Source organism: Mytilus edulis, chromosome 2 (assembly GCF_963676685.1).
Source record: "Mytilus edulis chromosome 2, xbMytEdul2.2, whole genome shotgun sequence".
NCBI classification, from domain to species: domain Eukaryota; kingdom Metazoa; phylum Mollusca; class Bivalvia; order Mytilida; family Mytilidae; genus Mytilus; species Mytilus edulis.
Genome location: NC_092345.1, coordinates 80,441,203 through 80,467,860, shown reverse-complemented (window position 1 = coordinate 80,467,860; position 26,658 = coordinate 80,441,203).

Here is a 26,658-nt window from a genome sequence, read left to right as displayed (position 1 = left end):
ATACCAATTCCGAAATCAAAACAGTTCCATGTAAAGCCCCATGTTAGTTTTTAACACGGCATAATTGATTGATTCTTATTTGCATTTAATTGATTTCCTGTGACGGTTTTAGTTCTTTCTGACGTGTTATAATATATCAACATGATATTGATACACGGTTTGATTTAACATGCATTATTTCCGATATTTGTAGTGATGACTGTATTTTTGTTCATCTTATGACAAGAGTTGACTGCCTACACAACGTCACCAACAGTTAAGGATTTAATAGTGTTTAAAGTAGACCTATTATCTTCACTGACACATACACAGGAACACTTTATTTTTTTATTATGTCTCAGCGTCATTTTTTGAATCAAATATGTACTTTACTTTTGTATGTGAGTTTTATTTTTGTTATCACAAAGAGAAGGGTTTGACTTTTTCGTTATCATTAGAGGTCAAAATTGAAGTTAAAGCTTTACTAGAAGAAGGAGAATGGACACTGGGAAAATGTCGACAACAATCTAAGGCCACCAATGGTTCTCCAACACAGCAAATATTAACTGTATGACTTTTTGTTTATCAAAACTAATTTCTTTGGGGACTATTTAGTTATTGAAATAACAATTAACGGTTCCAATTTTACTGCAAAAGATGAGCATTTTGATATTTCATATTCATTTAGTTAATTATTTGAACATTCAAGACATTATGAAAACTTTGACGCGCTGATGAAACCAAAGGACCTGATGTACATTAAAAGCCAAACCCAGACATGGAATCATACCTTTGCATAAATGCATCTGCCTGCTTATATATTTTAACAACTGTTTCTACAAAATGAATCTGGTTATCGAAAAATTATTGAACGCTGATAATGTCTTAATTAAATGAGATTTCTTTAAATTGAACCCGTCATTAGATACATATGTATATAAGAATTTTACATTAGATTTGCATCAGTGTACTAGGTATTGTTCATAAGCACGTATTCTGTCAGTTTGAAAGTTAGTGTAGGTGTATTAATCAATGTTTTCCAAACAATCCCAACATACAGCACTTTGATAATATTTATTGTTTATGCTGCAGATAATTTCAAACCACCCTCTATATTTCAATAATTAATTAGTATGATTGTTTCCAATATGAATGCATTACATTCTTTTAATTCCTCGTCAAAACTAAATGACTACATATATACATGTTCAGCTACAACGTGACAATGGAAGGAGTAGATCTAAATTTCGTGGAAAAGTAGGCAGAAGTTAACAAAGGGAGAATCTAAACTATCAATGAAAGAAAAATAGACGAAATCATGGAAGAAACGACGAAAGACAAAGAAGATTGCAAAACACTACAATCAAAACTAAAGACCGGGGGTGTTTTCGTCCTTTTTTTCTAAAAAAATAATTCATTGAAAGTACAAAAACTTAAAAGATAAATATTCAATGTCAACTTTACAAATAATACAATATAGTCTTGAGTTCCAGGTTCTATAAGCTTAAATTTAGCATCTTTTTATTTAACTTTATTTTCAAAATTATTTGTCTTCATGCTATAATATAATGGTCGTATGACTTTTGACTTGAGAAGGTATACAAATACATCCCGCCAAATGTTTATTTTTAACTTTTAGTGGAATTCCTGTTGTAGATGGGTATTGCTGAGCGATTTGGACAAACAAGTGTAACTCAACTATAAACAACTGACTGACTGACATACAAGTGGGAGTATTAGCTAGCTACAACACAAACTAGATTTTACCCATCATTTTCTAAGGAAAATGCCGTTACCAAGCCAGAAATATGACAGCTCTTTTTTCACTTGCTCCGGTGATTGGTAGCGTTCGATTTTGTCAGTTTTTACGAATTTGCACTTTTTGAATTTCCTTGAAATTCAGTATATTTGTTAAACTCTTTTATGCTATTAGGTTCACCAGAAGTATAAAATTTCCTCCTCAACATTTGACACCCGTCATGTGGCTCAAGGTAAGTATGAAATCAATATTAAGTCTCATTTTGGGGATTTCAAACATACGGGAGAATTGAAACAACATAATTTTCGTCATCTGTGACACAGATATTCCACATTGATAAAACAAATCGTGATAAAGTCCACAGTGATAACTTCAAATATGCCACTTTGAATCTTTGGTTAAACGGCTTCGTTACATAAGCAATGACCCTCTTTCAACTAAAAGATTAACGAAAACTAAAGCCCTGGAATGGCTTATGAAATGGATGTCTTAATCCCTCACTTTCATGGCTAAAACAAAAACATCACGATGGTTGGATTGATAGAAATGTTGTCACTTAAACTTCTACCGACTTGCTTTTAAACCAATGTGAGAAAGGGGGCGTTGGTGTTTGGCTGTGGAGGAATAGACATGTAAAAATGAGCATCCACATCAGAAAATGTTTGTTTAAATATGATCCAGAGTTCACATGTTCAATCCATGGTCACGTAACCCGTAGTTTAGATTTAACTAAAATTTCAGTTTTTCTTCTCCAACAAGATGTGCATCTTTTAATCAACAAATTGTCTTTGTCAGAAACAGAACGGTTTTCATCGTATTTGTTCATACAACTCGGACGTTGCAGAAAGCTTTTTTTCGTTTAATTAGGAAAATATAATCGTGATTTCAGTTGCAAAAGATCATATATATACATGCCACACACTATTCTCTGTGAACATAATCTAATGTCAAATATTGTAAGCATTATCTACTAAAGAATGTGATCGATTTCACTTTTATAACATAGAAATATTGGCTTTAAACCTTCCATGTGAGCAGCAACTCTTTATTTAGAAAATCATAAGAGAAAATCCTAGAATATTGTATCCACTTGGAAATATATACTCCGTGTGCAGGCGCTGCTGGAATGTTGCTACATAGAAATGAAAAGGTAACAATTAGGAACTTGAAACGATAGAACAGTTGTAGTGTAAAACATATTTGGATAGGAACTGTTCTAAAGGTCACTGTCAGAGGGATAAGTTCTCTTGACTTTTTTTGCATTTGGTCTTAAAGTGAGCTGTTTCCGGCATTTAAGTCTTGTTGAGGGTTTATCCTACTTTTTGGTCTGATTGTGAGGTTTATTCTGTATTTTGGTCTTGTTGTGAGTTGTATTCTGCATTTCGGATTGGTTGTGTAAATTTTAGCTATTTTTACTGATGTATTATGTAACTAGATAACTTTTTGTTTTTTGTATCAAACTTGTTCTGGTTCCTATGATTATGTCTTTATAATACATTCTATATTTGAAGAAATTTTTAGATAAAAAATCTTGTATGTTGGGAATGGTGTTTTTCTTTTTTGAACGAAGAACGTAATGTGTGTCCAAATATTACGCTGATTTACAAATTTACCTCTACTACTGACAGACGAGTCAATTTACGTATTCAAAACTCTACCAGTAAAACGTCGATATTAGTTTCTTTTGATTGCAAACACAAAGCCGTTTCTGTGCGTATTATAGGTTTACAGCGTAAAACACTTATAAAGCCCCAAACAAACATTGTTTCTGTGTGTATATCACATTACATAAACTGCTTGATAACTGAATTAGGTATTGACAATTCACTTAAAAACTAAACATATACCCCCATGACACTTACTATAAAGGAAATCCTGGATAATCATAGGTCTGTTTTATGTTCCTTTCGAATTTCAACAAAAGATGGAGAACTAGATAGGAAACATAAAAAGTGAAATAACAAAAATATCGAACTCCTTTGAGAATTCTAAACGGAAAATCCCTAATCAAATGGTAAAACCAAAAGCCCAAACACTGCATACGAATGGATAACAACTGTAATATTCCTGGCTTGGTACATGAATTCTCTAATGTAGAAAATGGTGCAATAAACCTGTTTATATAGCTAGCTAAACCTCTCACTTGTATGACAGTCGATTGAAATTCCATTGTATTGACAACATTCAAACAGACTTAAAAGTAAAATGTCGAAAAGAAATAGTGTTACAGCAGTCAACATTGTGTTATAATCTTAATTACAATAAAATAAATTATATGTCGACAAATAAAAACAAAGAGCCATATAGACAAAGTTGATATGAAAATCAAAAGACAAGATTACAAAAAAAATTACCATAGCACAATACATTTTGCAATAACACATTGACAGGATATAAAGGTACCGAGTCAAAAATATACTAAATAGTATAAGTAAAAATTTGAGAAGACAAATAAAGGAACTAAGTAACACGTAATTAAGATGATTAACAACGCCAATACTAAGAATTTATACCTCAAGACCATCGTGTATTATTCGAGACGTTCTTTGACATAATCCTGGTTCATCAACTTTCTGCTTAGACACTGGTGACATTTAAACTTTGAATAGCAGCTGCAAGCTCTTGAATACCTCTTGGGTTTGTAAATATGTATCACATATTCAGGTGAAAGTGGTATATTGCTACTGATGTGTGGAAAATGGATAATTTCAAAATTAAAACCGTCGTAATTAAAAAGATATATTTCTGGGTCTTCGAAGTGCCCCACGAGACCTCTTACTAATTCATCAACACCAATTTTATCAGCAATCAAAGCCGTTCATCAAAGTTATTATAAAGCTACATATTCTAGAGGTGGCATACATCAGATGTGGACACTAAAAAATCCAAAGATCTTTAGAGTACATACAATCTAAGACTTTCATCTTGCAATAGTATCAAAACATTTGACTTTTCTATATTTACACACGTATTCCACATTCCAAACTGATTGAAAGAGCTGGTCTAGATTTGTTTCATTAAAAAAAAGACCAACGTATAAGAATGTCTTACTGGAAGAATGAAAAGAATAATTAGTATTCTTAAACTTTACCTTTCGTTATATAGATGATGTTCTCTTACTAAATATGCTATATTTGGTTAATATGTTGAATATAAAAAAGAAAATGACACAGAAATTTACAACTATAGGTAACCATACGGCCCCCAACAATGAGCAAAGCCCATACCGCATAGTCAGCTATAATAGGCCCCGAAATAACAATGTAAAACAATTCAAACGAGAAAACTAACGGCCTTATTTATATAAAAAAATGAACGAAAAACAAATATGTAACACATAAACAAACGCCAACCACTGAATTACAGGCTCTTGACTTTGGACAGGCACATACATATATAATGTGGCGGGGTTAAACATGTTAGTGGGATCCCAACCGTCCCCTAACCTAGGACAGGGGTTTAACAGTACAACATAAGAACGAACTATAAAAATCAGTTGAAAAAGACTTAACTCTTCAGATGGATCTATCCATCTATCCCAGCGGACTTTATATAAAAGATACAACAGATACAGTTTGCCTTATATCTTGTCTTACATCTACAAATTGACAATTAGCTTGCAAGTCGGTTGAAACAAAACTTTACGACAAAAGAGATGATTTCAGCTTCAAAAGTGTGAACTTTCCATTTCTATGTAGCAGGATTCAAACAGCGCCTGCATACAGAGTATAATCTCCCAATTGATACGAACTATCACGGCTTGTATTTTCTATCATGATTTCCTTGCTGGGTGATTGCTGCTCACAAGGAAGCTATTAAACAACGAGTTCCAAATGGTAAGGTAGAAATCATTCCTTCGTTATTTTTTATGGACACCATCTTGAGTTTTTTGACCATTATGGAATAATCGTTTCATAGATGATAGCAGATATGTCCATAATGTCGTAAGAACTATGCATTTTCACCGATGTGATCTACCGAATTCGTCTAATCATCATATTCAGGTGGGGTTCGTGCTGTTCAGTTTTTGGTTTCTATGTTGTGTTTGTGTACTTTTCTTTGTCTGTTGTTCCTTTTTATTTTAAGCCATTTTTAGCAATATGTCAGTTTATTTTCGACTTATGAGTATGAATGTACCTCTGGTATCGTTCGCTTCTCTTTTCTACGATGCTTATAAATATGAAAGACCATGAGCTCTTCCATTTGGCTGCATTCATTATTACTGTTTCTCAATTCTGTCTATGTAATTCATGTTTAACTGTTTACGTCTTTTCAGGAAATGTTACATTATTTCAATTCGTAGGCTATAAAGTCAGAATCAGACTATTTCACATACTGTTTAACCAGGTCATTCGATTCAGACCATATCACATTACGTTTAGCGCAAGATGTTTCAGACTTTGCCACATTAGTTTAATTGCTTAAGTCGATTTAGACCATTTCAAATTAATTTTATTTCGTAGATCGACTAGACTTTTTCACATTAATGTGTATGTACGTCGACGACTTCTTTTTTTTTTTTTTTTTTTTTAAATAAACAGGAAGGATTAACGTAAAGGGAAAAAGGTACTATTTATTCTGCCATAGGCGACAATAGTAACATTTTCCAAATTTACCACTTTTTAAGATAAAAACCTGGATAAAACAGTTATATGTTGTGTTAGTACTTTATTATTCTGTTTTAAAAATTAAAGCCAAATAGTATCATGATCAACTTCCAACGGAGCTTGTTTATGTTATCCATGAGCACCGTCATCTTGCACTAAATTTATGAAATTTTGGAAGTCTTTTCGAATAATTCTCTAGAAAATATTTCAATAGGTTTCAAAATTTATATTGTAAATATACACACTGCAGTTATTCATAGATAAATAAAAAATATATTGTACCCATACATCCAATCACATCGCTCCTAATTTGACTTCATTCACCTGCCTTGGGTACACAAACGGCCAATCTATTCTGGGAAAATTTAATACTACCATTTTCTCTATATGTCAAGTCAATAACAGAAGTGACAGAACACGCATAACCTTTTTTGTCACAATATACAATTATAATGTGGTCATCGTATTTTGTTTCTCGAGCTGACCAAAACCTTGTAATCAATTTCTTTTCTTTAAATAAAAGTTAGCAATAACAAATTTATAGTTCGTAGTACAAGCCATAATCAAATCGGACTATGTAAATATGATAACTACACGATAACAAGTGTATAACTGTCAAGTGGACTATATACTTGTTATAAATTATCATAGATTATCACTTAGTTGGTCCTTAACACGGAGTATATTGATATGATAAAACTCTATCACTTGTCAATCAAACCACTATGACACGTACGATATTAATATGTTGAATCTTGAATCTTTAATATGAGTAAATTAATTATTTTTGTTAAGAAATATATGTATTGAAGTCCGATGGCTTTAAATTCGATACCTGATTTCTATTCTGCATAACAATCATACTGTATATGTATTTTGAATGGATTAAGGTGCTGAAAATATGTTCTTGCATGTCCATCAATTCAACATACACTATACGGTACTGATGTTTTATATCTGCATTGTCTTGACAAATCTAATGTATCCGCTGACCAGTGGACGTATAAAACATCTTCAATAAGAAACTCATTTATTTATTGTGGAAAAAGTATAATCCCTGGGAAATGCATAACGGGAAGTCCCTATTCAGATGGCAAAATCAAAAGCTTGAACACATCAAACTATAAAAAACAACTGTCATTTCTGACTTGGTTCATGTATTTTGTAGAAAATTGTAGAAACTTGATTTGTATAGCTAGCTACACCTATCGCTTGTACGACAGTCGCATAAAATGTCATAATATTTACAACAATGTGTAAACAAAACAAACAGAACATAAAACTATTTTTTGATCGAATCGTACACATTTGATTTTGAGGAAAACTATACTTAAAATCATTCGAAACATGTTTAGCCTGATCATTCCTTTTTCTGTTTTGTTAATCTTTATTTTTCCTCTTAAAATTTCAACGACATGTCAGTATACACTTATCTAATCGTAGTCCGTCAAAAAGAAGTGGTAAATTTGGAAATGCTTCAAGAAGTAAATATTGTTGACTTATACAAAATGAAAGGTTAACGAGCTTTTTCCTGTGACGCCATCTCAATGCGTAAAATAGCTTCAAGCTAGCATTATAGATATTTTTAAAGGATGTACATGCGCCCTTGTGTCTCAAACAGAGACAAAAGATCCCCATTGTATTATGATAAAATATGACCATTACCGGTAAAATAGAACACAGGGGTGAAATTGCAGTTTCTTGTCTATTTTCAAAATAATACAAGTTTATAGAACAAAAACGAAATATGTAATAATGGTCAAGATCTACCTACAATATAATATTCAGTAAATCGGAAAACCTATTTTAGAGTATTTGAAATGTCCATATTTAACAAATTTTATATTTTCAGCTCTTATCATGAACTATTATAGAAATAGAAAAATTTTGAATAGCAAAACTACTTCTACAGAAACCCGAGTGAAATCAACCAATTCCATACATTAGTTCTACTAAATATGTTACTATTTTATTTTTTTTACTATTTCCTAAAAAAGGTAATAGTGAATCTCTGAGAAGCTTGATTATCAGAAAGATAAGATCTTTAAAAAACAGAATATAACTGATAACTGGATCAAACCGGGTTACAGTGGTTGTCGTTTGTTTTATGTGTTACTTATTTGTTTTTTGTTCATTTTTTTTATATAAATAAGGCCGTTAGTTTTCTCGTTTGAATTGTTTTACATTGTCTTATCGGGGCCTTTTATAGCTGACTATGCGGTATGGGCTTTGCTCATTGTTGAAGGCCGTACGGTGACATATAGTTGTTAATGTCTGTGTCATTTTGGTCTCTTGTGAACAGTTGTCTCATTGGCAATCATACCACATCTTCTTTTTTATATAACATTATTCAGTGTGGGAACGATGGTTGCAAATGATCATATGATTGCCTATTTCAACTGGCAAGTTTTGATCCCCGGGGCTTCTAGTTGGAGACATTATGAAAATAATACGTTGTTAATGAACTACTTCCATAATATAGTTAAACAATGTATGCCTTTGCATATAACACTCGAGTGTAGAATTATTTTAACAAATTTGTAGGTGACTTGTGTTCACTTAGTCTCTGAAATTTCTCAATATTAGAGACTTTGATTTGCAGATGCAATCGAGTCCCTCATTTCTTTTCTTCCACCTTAAGTCAAATCCTACAAATTGAGAATTGTTTTCTTTTTTTGTCCAGATATGCATACGATATTTGCAACTGGACGTTGACTAATCGGCATTATTATCTATCAATCAATCCATTATATAACAAATGCAGTATGAATACAGTTATGAAGAAATAAAGATTAGATTTGGGGCAACTTGATGATCCATGCTATTTTAAGTTATACACGATAGGACTAGAAGGTTTAATGAAAAACCTTACACGTTATAAGACGTTTCCAATTTATTAGTAGGCTGCTAGCCAATTTCCGACATCTGTCAAAAAAAGATAGGTATAAACAGCTGATATTTTTCCATTCACGTTCTGACACTACTTGTCAATGAGAATACATAATGGCCATATACATATGATTTGGAGTTTGTCCAAACATTTGAATTGCTTTATTTAAACTTATGAAAAATCAACTGAATTATCTATCTTTCATGTTTGTACAGGATTTAATGTAAATTTCACTTCGATAGAATATTATACATCGACAGTATAATAAAAAGGAAATTTACGAGACCTGGTAAAATTAATGAATGAAGTAGAAAGTAGGTCAACCGGTAAGATAATCGTATGAATGACAGATATGTTATCTCCTTGTAAATATTTACGTTTAGTAGAACAAGTAGAAAAGGTGTGTAGAAGATAAACTAATTACAGATATAAATGGTCATATATTCAATATTAGGTTCCCATTCTAAGTTTGCACTGAAGTGGTAAATCTGATCGTGAAGTATAGTTGAACCAGACCGATTCAAAATTTGTGTATTCGTTTCTCATAGCAAAAATAGAATGCAAGGTACTTATGCTATGATTTCAATAATTAAAAATGAGAAAATTCGTTGATGTAAACTACCATAGAATGGCTACTAATCTACGAGGTTATTTGCACACTCGAGAAACTTGAGTAAAACAAAACAAACCATCATTTGTACTGTTGACCTTAATCGGTAATACATTTGATTATGAGGTGCTGGTTGAGTGTACGAAAACAAAGTACCCCACTTTTCCATAAAGGAAAGCAAAATGTTTATTGCAATAAAAAGTGTTTCTCAAGACAAAAAAGCATATATGCTGCTTAGGGGTCGAGACCAAAACAGTTTTAGAGATATTTGATATGAGGGACTCGGGCCATTATCTCTGGAACAAACGCCATTGCATTCGGGAAGATCTAACCATCTTATCAAAACAATTCAGAATTTATTTGGTTTATGGGTGGAATCTGAAACGGTTTTGATATGTGAAATGTTTTCGAAAAAAATGAGTGGGTGTATAACAATACAAGGGACAACAACTTTTGATCATCTGTTTAGGTTTAATAGTGATGATGTTTTTTAATGTTAAAAATCCAGACTTTTCTGATTCAGTCCCATTAATATATCCTCCTGGCTTGATATTTTAGAAACCGCGGATACCGAAAATTAATCAATAGCGATGATCTCAGAAACAGAATCTATGACATAAAAGACGATTGCAATTTTGAAATTATATATATTTCCTCACCTTAGCAGCAATATACTAACATCATACGCACAAGGAACAAACATTACTCAACTCATACGGAATTAAAAAATTTGCAAGTACAAAGACATATAAATATATGAAAATTCAGTTTCCTATATTTCCTCCGTGCTATTATGTTTCTTTTGATCATATGACTTTTGACGTGACTCAGAATTTATGCATTCTGATATCACTGGGGAAAGAAATCTTTTATATTCCACCAGGAGTGGCATCGACCCAGTGGTTGCAATGCAAATACACCCCTCCTATATACCAGCTTTAAATTGTATTTGCCAGACGCGTATTTCGTCTACAAATGAATTTCGGGGCTTTGGCAATCATGGTCCTGATTTGGACGTTATAAGTTTTGACAGTGTTGTTTCCACTTTGTTTTATACGTTTTACCTAATTTGTACCTATCTAGTGATTTTACACTTATATCAATTGCAAAAAAACTTTTGTATATATGCGTCTCTGTCATATGTCTGCGATATATGTTTATACAGTTTGGGCTGCTGGATCTCATTTATTGTCGCACTAACCTGTAATGTCTGTTTGGGTAGATTATCAAATTGTGTCATTTATTATATTGGAACAATAAAATACTGTCTGAAGTGGAAGGTTAGCTAGGCTAGCTATAAATAAAGGCAATATTATTAGACCGGTGTCCAATAGTCATAAATCCTTTGAAATGAAACAAATCCCGGTCACAAACAAAACACCGAGGGAAAAAAAACATCAACTAAGACAATAACAATCAAAACCAAGGAGTAAACAAAGACTCAAAAAACCAAAGGACATTTACATCAACAGTTATAAATAATAAATAAGAAACAACACGAAAAAGAGGACAACAACGAACCACCAGAAACGTTAAACAACTGCAAATCAAACGCCAACATACATAGAAACGGACATGAATAAAAGCAATTGTAGTATACCCGTAAATTTATCTGAATTAAACAATTTCGGGTCACAAACTAAGACTTATGGCAAAACATTAACTATAAGAAGAAACATAACGGAACAACAGAGCTGCTACAAAACACACACCAACATGCATACACACGGACTATGTGAAAACAACTAACATATTCCTGGCTTGGAACAGGACATTGTAAGAAAAAAAGATGGATTGAACCTGGTTCTATGGCCAGCCAAACCTCCCGAATATATGGCAGTTGTTGAATATATCGCTAAAAAAAATACCTTACGTGACAGGAATACAGAACACATAAATGCAAGAACATTCAGGAGAGAGAAACATATAAATAAATAGTTTACTGTGGATTCATTTATTTTATTGGGTTCTAATATTTGTGGATTAAGGGCATCCGATACAGTTTCTCGATATAATGTCATTTTTATAATTTTGAAATATGTTGTAGGCCTTGGCGAGTTATAAAATAAAACACAAAATAAAACATAGGTCACCGTGCTTGTTTTCGAGAAAATTGAGGCTGAAAATTGGGGATTTGTGCAATTTTGTAAAAAAAATAGGCAATGTTATAAAATTTTTGGAGCAGATATTCTTCGTCGTAAATTATTAAGATCGGGTTCAATCGGAAGCTGCGATAAATGGCAATTAAGAAAAAAATAAATCACTACACGAATAACTATAAAATTATTCAAGTCTTGCTTGACATTGCGGACCAGATGCTCAAAGTGGTATTTTTCTAAACCTAAAAAAATGGAAAAAAAACTGTTTCTGAAAATGTCATTTTTATCATTTTTCTGCATAAACTGCATTTTGTCATGCTTTCTCCAAATCTCAAATAAAAAATATAGGTCACCGTGCTGGATTCCATGATAATCGCGATTTATCCTAAAAAATTGCGTCACCCCTGTGTAACCTCAACGTTAGCGCTAAAGTGCACGACGTCGCTGGCAGACAATTTCGACGTTATCGCTTCAAATTACCGGCGACATTTTTCAGATGTATGAATATTGCTTGTAAAGTACTATCTATAAATTGGTAACATTGTTTTCGAAAGTAAAATCATGTGAATAACAAATACCTCTCTGTGTTTGTGGTCTAAGTGAGAAACATCTCAAGAAAAGTTATTACGGACTGTTGATAATTTTTACGGCTTTCAGAAGTTAAAGACTCTGCAATTTAGAACATGACATACAGGTACATTTACTGTACACACTCGTATATTATTTCATACTGTATGATGACCTCTATATGTTGTTCTTTGTTTTGTTTTGTTTGGTGGCTGCTGTTTCATTACACATAATCCTTTAATTTACGTTTTTATCACTGAGAAAATCCGTTTTTGTTGATACGAATTTTAAAAAAGTTAGCGTCGATTGGACAGTAATCAAATTTGATGCGCATTGCAATTTGAATTAGAATTTACGCTAGGACGTAAAACATTTTGATTGCGAATTACGTGTGAACTCTGCATTCTCCTGCAAACGGAACTTCTTTTTTTTGTGCATAAATTGCAGTACATAAATTATGCCGTTACTTTTCTCGTTTGAGTTGTTTTACCTTGTCATTTCGGGACCTTTTATAGCTGACTATGCGGTATGGGTTTTGCTCATTGTTGAAGACCGTACGGTGACCTATAGTTGTTAATTTCTGTGTCATGTTTGTCTCTTGTTTAGAGTTGTCTAATTGGCAATTATACCACATCTTCTGTTTTATGTGGTCAGAAAACAGAAGCAAAATCTTACAAAGGAGAATCTTCAATTTGCTAATGGATGCTTTTGTCCAGACAGAGAAACTATAATTTTGAAAATTTTGATTTGGCTAAAAAACGATTGAATTAATAGCGAGAGGACTGGATATATTACGATTAGTTGCGATTATAAAATCATTCTCTCATAGCGTAATTTTAATGGTAAATAAAACATATATTTTTTTCACCACAGCGCGTACATAAAATACCGCATGTCAATTCCCCTGTCTGTCTGTCCTTCCAAACTTCTGGTTAATTAGATTTTTCAAGTGTACCATTCTTGCCAACTTTCTATAAAACTGATATCGTATGGACACGTTCGAAAATCAGTGCATATCAACTATTCTTTAAAAGAGTTATGCAATTTGGAAATATTAATTGTATTGAAAATTGCATTGTATTTTCTGTCATTCCGTCATTTCTCTAATATAATCTATAAAAAAATAAAGAAAAAAATAAACAGCTGCGCTTAGAGCGCACGATACGCCCTTCGTCTTATGAAAAAAATATATGTTTTTAAAATAACACGGGGGTTGTACGGGAAGTCATGTTAGGTATATCCTGACTCATTCATTATTCTTGCTCAATAGGAAGTTTATATATCACAACATGTTTTATATGATCCCCAAATTGAAGCTCAATAAAAATTCAATAACTCAAAAATGAATTAAAGAATCATCACCAAAGTATACAGATCTTAAGAATAATTTAACTAAAAAGTATGTGAAGTTTTATGCAATAATTGTAGATAGTTTCTGAGATACGGCGCGACATGTGAACCCCCACCCCCTTTTTGTCATAAACTCAATAACTCTAAAACCAAATTCTGAATCATTCTCAAATGTATATACAAATTCTTCAGAATTATATAACCAAGAAGTGTGTAAAGTTTTGAGCAATAGTCATAAAACGTTTTCTAGATACAGCGCGAACTGTAAAAAAACACTGTTCTAGTTACGAAGTCCTGTAACTCATAAAGTTCACCAAAAATGATACAGATCGTTTGACCATCATGACTGAAAAAAAACAACCATGTTCAGTTTAATGATAATATGCTGTACCATATTTACGACGGACAGACGGACGCGGGCATTTTTATACCATTATGTCCCGTCAAAATTTTTACGGGTGTATAAACATATTGTTTGCTATTGCCTTTTGTTAGATAAATTACGTGCAACGTGGAGGAAATAGAAACTTTGTTCTTTTATAAAAGTTGTATCATTGTTTGTATTAGCGGCATACCATTATTTCTTTTACATAAATAAATTGAATAAATTGTTTAGAAAGGAAATTGACTTCTTCGTGTACATACATTTTCGGTATTAGTTTTAAAATATCATTGGTTTTCTGTGCTGTAATAAAAAAAACGGATCCGGACCAAATCGTGGATGATGAATGGTAATAAAATTTAAATTGACATGCATGATATTAGTAACACCAAAAGGGTCAGTCGTCTTGAGATTGCTCACCATACGATATGTGTTGAAGATCTCAAAGAAACAGTAATGTGTTTTATTTCTTATTATGTTATTAGACTGTTATCCTGGTAAAATCAAATGTACTGACTAATATTAATGGCGTAGAAATTAGCATGCGGGAGAAACAGAAATTGGAGCATGGAAATTCCACATTACGTTTCTTATTACGGAAAATGACACGCATTACGTCCCGCAAACTTGTGCAAGTTGTGGATATTAGATTTCATGGTTTTGCCGAGGTCTTCAAACAAGCCTTAAGAAAATGTGTCATTCTTTAAACAGTCAATTTCGTGGTTCAACTATACCCACGAAAATTGGTATCCAACGAATAATAACCAATCCACTGTATAAATAGTACTTTACAACATATAAACAAGGTTTAACCCACCAACTTCGCAAAATTCATGTACCAAATTGGAGTAAAAGATGTTTTCGTTCGTTCGGTTGGTTGGTGACGTTTGATTTTGTCAGTTTTTTATGGACTTTGGACTTCCTTTTTTGAATTAAGTTTGGAGTTTAGTAGTAATATCATATTTTTATGATAAATATGAAGAGACATGACAAAATTTGGAACAATTCAAAAGGAAAAACATACGGCCATATCTATGCCACCAATATATTGAAAATAAATTTAAAAGACTTGTCATCGACGACAATCATTGGTTAACAGCTTCTGAATTGAGACAAACACAACAGAACATTGTCGTTGTGTAATGTGTTTAGGATTAACTGCTGCTGTTAAAATCAGTTGGACATGTCTTAAATGATTACATCGGAAATTGGCACAAAAACAACTAAAAAAACAGTCTTATCTAAAGGAATGTATTGCCATAAGAGCAGATTATCGAGAAAAAAAAACCATGTAGCTAACAATAGCCTTTGAGTTCTTGTATAGATGATGTTTTCTGATTAAACAATCAAAAGAATGGTGACTAAGTTGATCTGTAAGCGTATTTGCGTTTTGACATCATGCAACATATACATTATAGTCTGCTTCCTATCTTGTCTTGTTTCTCGTAGTTATCATTGTGAGTTTGTTTAGATTAAAACTTTACGACAAAAATAAACTTCAGCTTTTCTTATTGTGAACTTTTCATTTCCATGTAGCAACATAACCAGTAAAGCCGTCATATAGAGTATATATCCACATATTGATCAGATACAATTCTATTGCGTTTTAGCTCACTGTAATCCCTTGCCCTTAAGGCCAAGTATGCTTTTCTTCTCACTTAGCGTCCGTCGTCTGTCAACTTTTACAAACATATTTGTCTCTGAAACTACTAAGTCAAATTTAACTTAGCTTGGCCACAATCATCATTGGGGTACCTAGTTTTTAAAAGGTATCCGACGACTCTGCCTGGCAATAAAATTGCCGCTATTGTTAAAAAAAGAACATTGGAGTAAAATGTAGATTTGGCTTATCTCTCTGAATCTAAAGCATTTAGAGGAAATTGTAAACAAAAGTATCAGGTGAGCAACACATGCTTATTGATGCCTCTAGTTTATCATTTATATCGTGATAAGAGGGTTGCCGCTTATAAGGAAGCTGTTGGACTAATGGACGCATCTACCTATTTTTACATACACTTATTTGTATGTAGAAATTGCCATGAGAGTATGCTAATATTTCTTTTTACTGACAATGAGATGTCATCGTTTTTAATTGAAAACTATATATTGATATGAAGCAACATTCCAGCAGTGCCTGCATATATAATATATGTCTTCTGGTTGAAGCGACATATCAAAGCTCGTGTGTCATATGATTACCTTGGTAGAGGAACATAGCTTAAAAGAAAACTTTTGACAATGGTTTTTGTTGAACATTAAAGTATATTCTTTCCTATCTAGGGTAATTGCAAAGTCCATCAAGATGATACCAGGACCTTGTTGTTAAATATTCTATATCAACTTATAATATCACAAATAATTCGCGATGGTCTTGAAGTATAGATTCCAGGTACTGACGATTTTTTATCATCTTAATAGCGTATTCTAGTGTTCTTTTATTTGTCTTTGTTAATATTACTTTTACTGTTAAGTTTAATTTTAGTAATATCCATTTGACGGTATTGTGCTATGATAAATTTGTGTATTCTTTGTCTTTCGTTTTTGCTCATATACTTTGTTTATATGCTTTTTATCTTCGTTGACATACCTTGTTTTTTCAGAGATTAATATTTTTTGATATATTCTGATGATAGCTGATATATTCCTAATGTCGTCACTACAATCCCCTCCCCTTTTTCAGAATTTGACCTTCCAAATCGGACTTGTAACTGGGTTTGTTATAATTTTAGCGACACGACGGGTGCTGCATGTGGTATAGGATCTGCTTAGCCTTCCGCAGCACCCGAGTTCACCCCCAGTTTTAGGTCGGGTTCGTGTTGCTTAGTCTTCAGTTTTCTTTGTTGTGTTTTGTGTACTTTTGTTTGTATGCTGGTCTTTTTCTTTTTTTGGCAATAGGGTTGTCGATTTATTTTCGACTTATGAGTTTAAATGTTCCCTTGGGTATCTTTTGACTCCGATAAAGGATTTGTCCTTGTACAAGTTACCTTAATAAATTAAAGTACATACCCGGTATCGTTCCACGTAACTACTCGGTAGTCTCTAAAAACCTGAACAGTGCAAGCGGGATTCTAATAAAAAAAAATCAATATTTTGAACAAAACATGATATTGACTTTATAAAACATTCAGTTTATGTCACTTGAATTTTTCGAGATATTAATAAAAATTAAAAGTTCTACCATTTGAACCTGTTTTAATATGTTAATGGGCATATTAGTAGAAAAATGCATTGGTATCGTTCATAACAAAAGTGTAAAGCTTCTATATTTTCTTTATGCTGTAGCCATACTGATAACTAAAATTATTTTCAACACAGGCGTCTTAGAACAAAGACAATTATAGCCTGTGCCTTCTTTTCAGATAAAATATGCTTTGAATGCACATCTAGTGATAATAGGCAGCATCGCCATATATATAAAATGTCCTTCCTTTATTGATTCCAATCGGTCTCATATGTCCAGCAGGGAAATGAAACAGAATACCAAGTAATACTGCTAGGATGTTGATATAAAACGCTCCCAAAACTAATAGAAAATTAGCGGGAAACAAACTCCTTATAATATGCACATCGTCAACTTAAAATGACCTTTTGATTTGGAGTTATAATTTGAGGAAAAAAAATATTACGCTTTTTGATACCCTAATAATGTTCAACTAGCTACATTTAATTGTTTGTTTGTTATAATAAAAGAAAATTCTTTAAAGATACCAGTCTAAAAAAGTAAAATGCTAAACATATCTAAAAAAGGGAACTAGCTACGAGAAACATAAAAAAAATCGAGTATGATCGTTTCTGTTCAATAATTAATGAAGGTGAAATAGTAAAAAAAAACTAGAATTGCCATTGCAAGCAATAGCGGATGTCACCCTTCCCCTATTGCCACTAAGCGGCAGCCATTTGAAAACAATTTAACAGTGAATGCAGATCAACGCATTGCGATATATCTTTCTGTAAATTTTCAGTACATTTTGAGCATTGTCAAAAGTTTCACATTTCTTCTGTTTCCATGGCAACGGCAGCCATTTTGAAAATTCCGAAGTCAAAAGTCTCATCTATGCATGCCAGTTAACAATAATATTAAATTTCATTAAGTTTGGAGCATTTTGAAAATATTTGACATTCTGCAGTTTCCATGGCAACGGTGGCCATTTTGGAAATTCCAACTTCAAAAGTCTCATGCAGACTTGACAGTCAACAAATATATTTTGGGAGCATTTTGAAATTTTTGAAATTTTTGACATTTTGGCTGGTTTCTATGGTAACAGATACCATTCTAAATTTATAATGGCAGATACCACATTGGTACATGGGAGGGAACATACCATCAAAGTTTCAATGGATTTGACCTACCATTTTAAGAAAGTAAATGCCACTTTAAGGTTTTTGAAGCATTTTTACCACTTTTGACTTGTTTCCATGGTAACGACAGACATTTTTGAAATTCTAACGCCAATTTGCACATCTACCAATGTTGCTCATCGTTACTGTGGAGTTTTATTAAATTTGGAGCATTTTGATATTTTGGAAATTTTTGGTGTAGTTTCCATGGCAACATGATAGTTCCAATGATTGCCAAAATCATCCAAAACCAGTATATAGTGGACACCTACATTGTATCAAAATATAATGATTCTGAGTTTAAGCATATCCAAATAATTCATTAAAACCAAAAACTGGATTTTTTCACAATTGTTCTGTTTCCATGGTAACGGCAGCCATTTTTTAGTTCCAAAGTTGCACTGCAACTCGAAAGTCAGGGTTCCTTGTTATAGTGAACTATCATTCAGATTGGTTCCTTTGGTTCAGAGAAAGCGGTCGGACAAAATTAGGTGGAAGAAAAATAATAATAATAGGGAAAAAGAAACAGAGGAAAAGCAATATGTCACCCGACATTGTCGATCGGGTGACATAAATATTCGCTTTTACTAGGGATGAAAGATACCAGAGGGACAGTCAAACTCATAAATCGAAAATAAACTGACAACGCCATGGCTAAAAATGAAAAAGACAAACAGAAAAACAATAGTACACATGACACAACATAGAAAACTAAAAAATAAACAACACGAACCCCAACCTGTATAGTTGAATTATGTTAAAATTACATCAGAAACACCGATGATACATTATCTCTTGCAAGTTAAACATTAGACCTCATTGAATCCGTATGCATGTGACCTTCCGTTTAACCACTGAGGTAGAAATGGATAACGCTAGAATTATTTGTGTTCAGTTATTAAAAGAAAAATAATGTCATCATTGAAATTGAAACTAAGGTAAATCATTTGATTAACTAATTGGATCCACAAAACTCATATCATTCATGTAAAACGATTATTATAAGCCTGTGGCCGGTTTCACGAAGCTATCCTAAGACATGTCATAAGATATATCTTAGGACATGTCTTATGATCCTCTTATGACTATCCTAGGACATATCTCATACTTCGTTTCGAAACTGTCATAGGATGGTCTTACCAAAGATACCGTAAACTACTGTATTTACAGTTAACGTATTAATTAATATAATTAGATATTTTGCAAAATTAACATAAAAAAGGTAATTTATATAAAAATTAACTATTATAAATAATTCACCAATATATATATATATGAAATGTTTATTACAAAATTGAGAAAAAAAGAATAAAATTATGACATTTTTTTTGTACAAGTGAGTTGAATTAATTTTCTACTGTATTGGTTATAAAAGGTATTAAAGAATAAAATCGTGCATTCTTGATATCAATACATTGGATTTTCATTGTTGACAAATCATGATAATCCGTCAATCTATAAAGATTAGGTTATAAGCAGGAAAGGGAGACTTAGGACTAAGATATGTCTCAAGACCATCCTAAGACATGTTTTAGTCCTAAGACAGCTTCGTGAAACTTGGCCCTGGTACCTTTGATAACTATTGACATTTCTCATATGAAATCAAACAGACATAGAAAAATTCAATTGCACGAGTTCGCTTTCGCTTTCTATTTATATCTATATTTATGTTTTTATCGCTTATGTGATTGTCTTCGGAGGTCAACTCGGTAGTTTAAAAGATGGCGACAAGACTCAAATAAACACGAAACGATGGTACATATCATCGAACACATGTCTTGTAAATTGTTTATTTTAGACTTTTTATAATTTGGATATACGTTTTAGTATGTTAGAGATCATCTTCGCTAGCCAAGGGTTGCTATCCAGTCCCTATTCCTCACAATCTTGGATTTTATGACAAATATTGGCTCAATATGCCAAGGAGGGAGAGGAAAGGACTGAATTGCAATCCTTGGCTAGCGAAAATGATAATTAAATCAAATATGAGAATTTGAGTCAAATCGGATAACTTAAACTTTACAGCCACAGTAGTATTCTTTTGTTACATCTCTTAAACGACGAGATACCTAAAAGCTGAGCGAATCGCTTGCATTTAAAAAGGAGCAAGATCAAATGCGTCGATAAGTTCAGATTACCAGGTTGTCTGCATATTGATTTTGTAAAATATCAGCTGCGAGTCAAAATATGAAGCTTTTGTCGAGTGAACGCAACGTTCCAACCTATGATTGCGTTGGTTTATACGTGTGCATGACGTTCTGGTCAAACTAAACAACGTCGGTTTAAACATTATGACGTCGCTCATATGACCGGGTCAACGTATTTAACGGCATTAAACCGTCATATTCAATTTTATTAAAAGCTGAGCAGAGTGATAGACAGTGGGACGACTAAAGTAATCATCTCTTGTAACTTTATAAACTTTGTGTATTTAACCCATTCAAAGCAGCTAAGCACAGCCCAGGTTCTTTTATCAAGTTTGTGTCGGTGCTTAGTTAACGCGACCAAACCCATGACGTTCGTGTGAAATTTACCTCCTAAAAAGGTTTTATTACACATTGTTATACACCTCTGATTGTGGACTTTCCACGAAGGTATCAGTTGTCAGTTGTTCTAATTTTACGGACGTATTTCGTTTAATTCACTACTACAAGGGGTGTTTAACGACCTTGACTACCGATGAGGGTCTCGCACTGAAATGACAAAGCGAATATAGGCATTCAAGATGAAGATTACCATCTCAGATATTTTACAACGGCCAAATGTCCTTGATAGTCGATGGATTGGTTTCGTAAATATATAGTTTTAAAAAAGACATGCACCACGAAAATATGCATATGAAGGATTACACTAGAAAGTTTTGCTTACGGGAACATATGAGTACAAACATGAAAGTAAGAAATGTAAATAAGGCAACATATTGTACCGTAAGTTCAGGTCACTGTGTTCGTGTTGTTTATTCTTTAGTTTTCTATGTTGTGTCATGTGCACTATTGTGTATCTGTTTGTCTTTTTCATTTTTAGCCATGCCGTTGTCAGTTATTTTAGATTTATGTGTTTGACTGTCCCTTTGATATCTTTCGTCCCTCTTTCACCTCGCACAATGAAAACGGCAGTAGCGATACCCTTAGCTGTTGTGTGAAACATTCGGACAAGGTCAATATTTAGCAAACCGATGAACATTTTTTCAGATGTAAAACTGTTACGCCAAGGTTATCCTAAATCACTTGGGTACAAGTACAAATCAAGGAATGACTTATTAATCGATAGTGTGTCTTATTTCAGATTTTATGTGGCAATATGTATATAGATAGAATATTAAAGATACTGCTATTCTTTCAACAATTTGTTTGTACATACATGTAGGGTTTTTTAATGTTTATACTAACAAATATAGACTTGATTGTTTATTTATTGAAGTATTTAGGTTTTATAATTCCTTAAAGTTAAGCTTATCGTAGTGTGTAAAACAAAGGGGGAAATTCGGAGAATTTGTAAATTTGCACAAAAGTTTTACCATAAGTTCAAGCAAAGTAATACCGAGTGTGCGTAAAAAAACATATCTGTCAAAATTCATATTACCAGTAGAACAAATCAGAGTCGCCCGTTTATTTTGCTCAAACTCTTCTGTATAGTAATATTTTATTGACCATTGCATTGAATGTTTAATTGCAGTTTCTGGTAAAACAGATATCACTCTCCGTATTGCAGATATTAAACTAAATGTGAAAGTGTCCGTTTTTCCCCTCCAACTGTGCTAGTAGTTCTTAAATTATTTAGATAAACAATGTTTATATCATCCAAAATTTCATTACTTTGGAGTACCAATTCCTTTACATAAGATAGGTTTATAAAACAACCGGGTCGATGCAAATGGTGATAGGAGTTCTTCCTTGAGTGTATCATTAGTTCAGTAGTCAGAACTCCTGAGCTGACATGAAATGTTAATTGTACGGTCATTTACTGTAAACGTGTTGATTATCATGTTTATGAATACTTAGCTATTCGAAATCTTAAGATTTTGCTATCCCTAAGAATATATGACCTTAGCAATATTTGTTACATATTCGTGGATTTTTAGTTTGCAAAGCTCTTTAACTTCGTATTTGTTTTAGTTTCAACAGTTATGTTTCGATCTTATGTAGACAAAATGCGTCTAACGTATCAAATCATAAGCGTTATATTTTTGATGAAGTTTTTTTCTATTTTTTCTTGAACATGATGTTGATAACTAATAAATATTTTAAGAAAAATAACCTGATGATTATTTGAACCTTTTCAATTATATAAAGTGGGCCCCTTGTTCAAAAAGAAAATTGAATGCCTATCAATATATACAGAAATCAAATATTCTACAAAATATGAAGTGTTCGTACTTTATTACTGATTTCAACAAAACTATCGGACAAGTACGGGATAAACAAAGAGAATAAGATAAGTTATCCAGTGTTGAATGCCAACGAAAAAGTCAGCCAAACTGAAGCTATCCTATGTTTAAATAAAGGAAGAAAACTTGACAAAAACATATTGAATTGACATTTGCCGTTTAGCACGTGATTATACGAAGTCAGAGGAAGTCTCCGACTCATAATAATATGCCCAGGAAGAGTGACATGTATGCAGACGTTTACCTTGTCAACTACCACATTATTTATCTAATTAGAACTGGATTTCAATCAACCATCTCTGCAAATACACAAAGACTTCTTGTTGGATACAAAATAACGATTTGCGCAATTTTATCCTGTATTACACAAAACACGAGGCATCTGAACCTTTTAGCAATTAAGAATAATAGTCTGGTTACCTCAAACAAATTCCGATCCGTTTCATCATACCAATTGAATTGTGTTCAGACCAAATCTATCGAAAAAAGAATAATAACAAAAATACCAAAATCCAAAATTGCGACTTTTAGGTGTCCTCCTAACTCATATTCTTTATCGTTATTTGTTCGCTCTATAAAATGTATTTTTTATCTCTTGTAGTTTCTGTTTATTTCTTATTATCAGAATTATTAACCCTAATTTAGGGACAACTATAGTTTACCGTAGTTCAAATCTCATAAGTCTTTTAAGGAAAAGACAAATGAAGGTTGAAAACAAGATACAGAAGCAATCGCATGAACTATAAAAGGAGCAGATCACATGCGTCGAGACGATACACTTAAGAGATTATTGCAACCATAAACGGATGGGAAACCGAAAAGTGTGCATTCTGTAACCAGTTTTAATCCATCATTTTCTTCACAGGGAAATGCCTGTACCAAGTCAGGAATATGACAGTTGATTTCCAAAGCATTTTCATAAAATGTTCACCAGATGACCAAGTTCTTGTTAATAACTATTCCGTACCAACATCACAAATAAACTCAACATAGATACCATGATTGAACATTTTGTATTTGCACCAGACGCGCGTTTCGTTGAAAAAAGACTCATCAGTGACGCTCTAATAAAACAAGTTAAAAATGGCAATATTAAGAACGAAGTTGAAGAGCACTTAGGACCAAAATTTTGCGGCACATTTAGCTAAGGTACTCTATGCCTGAGGTAGAAAAGTATTAGTATTCTAAGTAAACTTCAAAGTTTTGTAACAGTTTATTTAGAAATTATGACCATATCAATGATAATTCATGTCAACACATAAGTGCTGACTATTGGGCTGGTAATAGCCGTGGGGAATAAAAACTCCACTATCAGTGGCACCAAACCAGTGGTTGTAAATAGACTCATTATAGATACAAGGATTGCAATTTTGTATTTGCGCCAAGATGGTGAGACATGATGGTCTTAAATGTATATATTATAGGTACTGACGTTGTTTATCGTTCTGATCACGTGTTATAGTGTTCTTTGCTTAATTTATCCAGTTTATTCCATATTTGGTTATATACTTTTGGGGTAGCTTGGTATGTATACATCCCGCCATTGTGTTATTGTGTTGTATAATAGACTTTGGTCACTTTTGTATTTTTGTCTTTCATTTTTGTTTATGTACAATGTCTATAGAGTGCCTGTATGCTGTTTTGTTTTTCTTTGTTGAAATAGTTATTTGACTGCTGTATTTTAATTTTTCACATTTTTACCTATTATGCCTGTTTGTTTTGCTCACCCATTGCTGTCAATAAAATGAAAGTCTAAGTGACTGTCATACAAGTGAGAGGTTTAGCTAGCTATAAAACAAGGTTTTGTTCACCATTTTCTACATAAGGAAATGCGTGTTCCAATTCAGGAATACGACAGATGTTTTTCTTACATTTGATGTGTTTGAGTTTTTAATTTTGAAATCTAAGCCTAAACAGGAATTTCTGTTTTGAAATTTTCCTGTGAGTTCGGAATTTTTGTCATTTTTCCTTTTTTATATAAATATTCTAAACTGTTTATAATGTAGAAATATTGTATCGTATAATATGTGTTGGTAGAATGTATTTCTCCAATAATTTTAAGACGATATGCAGACCAAATTAATGCAATGATCTTGAAAAAGAGATGTTCTTTTCATGTAAAGTCACCAGGCTTGGTAGACCTTTTTGGTGAAGTCACAATGAGAAATTCAGAGGAAAGCAACATTTGACGTCATAACTGCATTTTGATCCGTGAAGAACTAAGACCGAACGAACCGCGCGTTAAATTGAAAAAATAATTAGCAGGTCAGGTAAAAAAAGTCATGTTCGAATCGAAAAAAAAAAAAAGAAATTTGAAAAATCAAACAAAACTGCAATGTACAGAAAAACACTAAACACTAATCAACAGAAAACCCACCTCAATAAAAAGGATGATAAACTTAGGTTATTCTGAGGGATGGGGTTTCTTAGTGAAAAAAATATATATGAGGAAACCTTATAACAAGAACTGTTTTGTAGAAGGGTTCTACTTGTGTATTGGTAATACAGATAAACCACCAAATATCTCTTTTTTTTCTAAATAATTCGCATCACTGTCAGTATCTGGGTGTAATAAGTTAAGATCCATAAAACTGATTTCCAATAAATAATAATGTTAAATATAACTTGTGTTCATATGTATTTATTTGAACACTCGACCACCGAGATTGCATAAAAGTTTGCAAACATCAGCGTATGAACGTCACATTTAGCACCCAAACTTTACCGAAGAGGATTCAAACTCCCCTTGAGGGATACACTATTTTTTAGAAAGCATTAAATTTAATATAAAAAACAAATATGGAATTAGTGCATGTATTTTGAGTATAAACTCATCATAGATACCAGAATTGAAATTATGAGATGATCCCCCTTTTTGTGGAAGTGGGTGCTCTGTTTCTAAGTCTTCGGTTTTTTTTTCATTGGATTTTTGTTTGATTTTTGTTTTTGTATTTTTTCCTTTTCATTGTACGATTTTATCTATCCATTGATTGCAAAATAAGTGTCAGTGCCATTTCCTGTAAACTTTGTGTCCCAGCTGCTTTGAAGCCGATTCTTTGGCTGGCACAATAAAATGACACAATACATGATCAAATTCTCATTGTTTTGTTAATTAATTTTTTTTCTTGATGTCAGGTTCCAACTCTATCAGACATGGTAGTTTTATGTGATTTGTGATGTTCTCTTTAGATGTATTACCACCAAATCATGTCACATCCGGTTGTATACGAAAATAGGTCGACAAAAATATTCCCTTGAATTTGACAGTTGTAGGTAATTAATCCTACATTTTATTGCAGTAAAACATTTCTGTTTCATAAACATATGTCTTGGGTATTTCAAATTTTTATTTTTTTTTGGGGGGGGGGGGGGGGGGTTCTATAGAATATTTTGTAGACTTGAGGTTACATGGTTACTAAAGCTTGTACACAGGTTAAATAAGGGAAGAAATTTGATTGGTTAACTCCAGTGATGGTTATTTTCTTATATGCAATGAAATGTTATGTGAGGTTTTTTCTATAGTACTGGACAGGATAAAACTTTACTCATGCCAAATATTTCTTTATTTGAAACAAAGATAAATTCTGCCTATTTTTTTGAAAAGTGCAAAGTTATCAAAGACCAATAGGGAAAAATCAATGGTGGTATTTACACCTACATGGTCGTCTTTTAGTTTTTATGTTTAAAGGT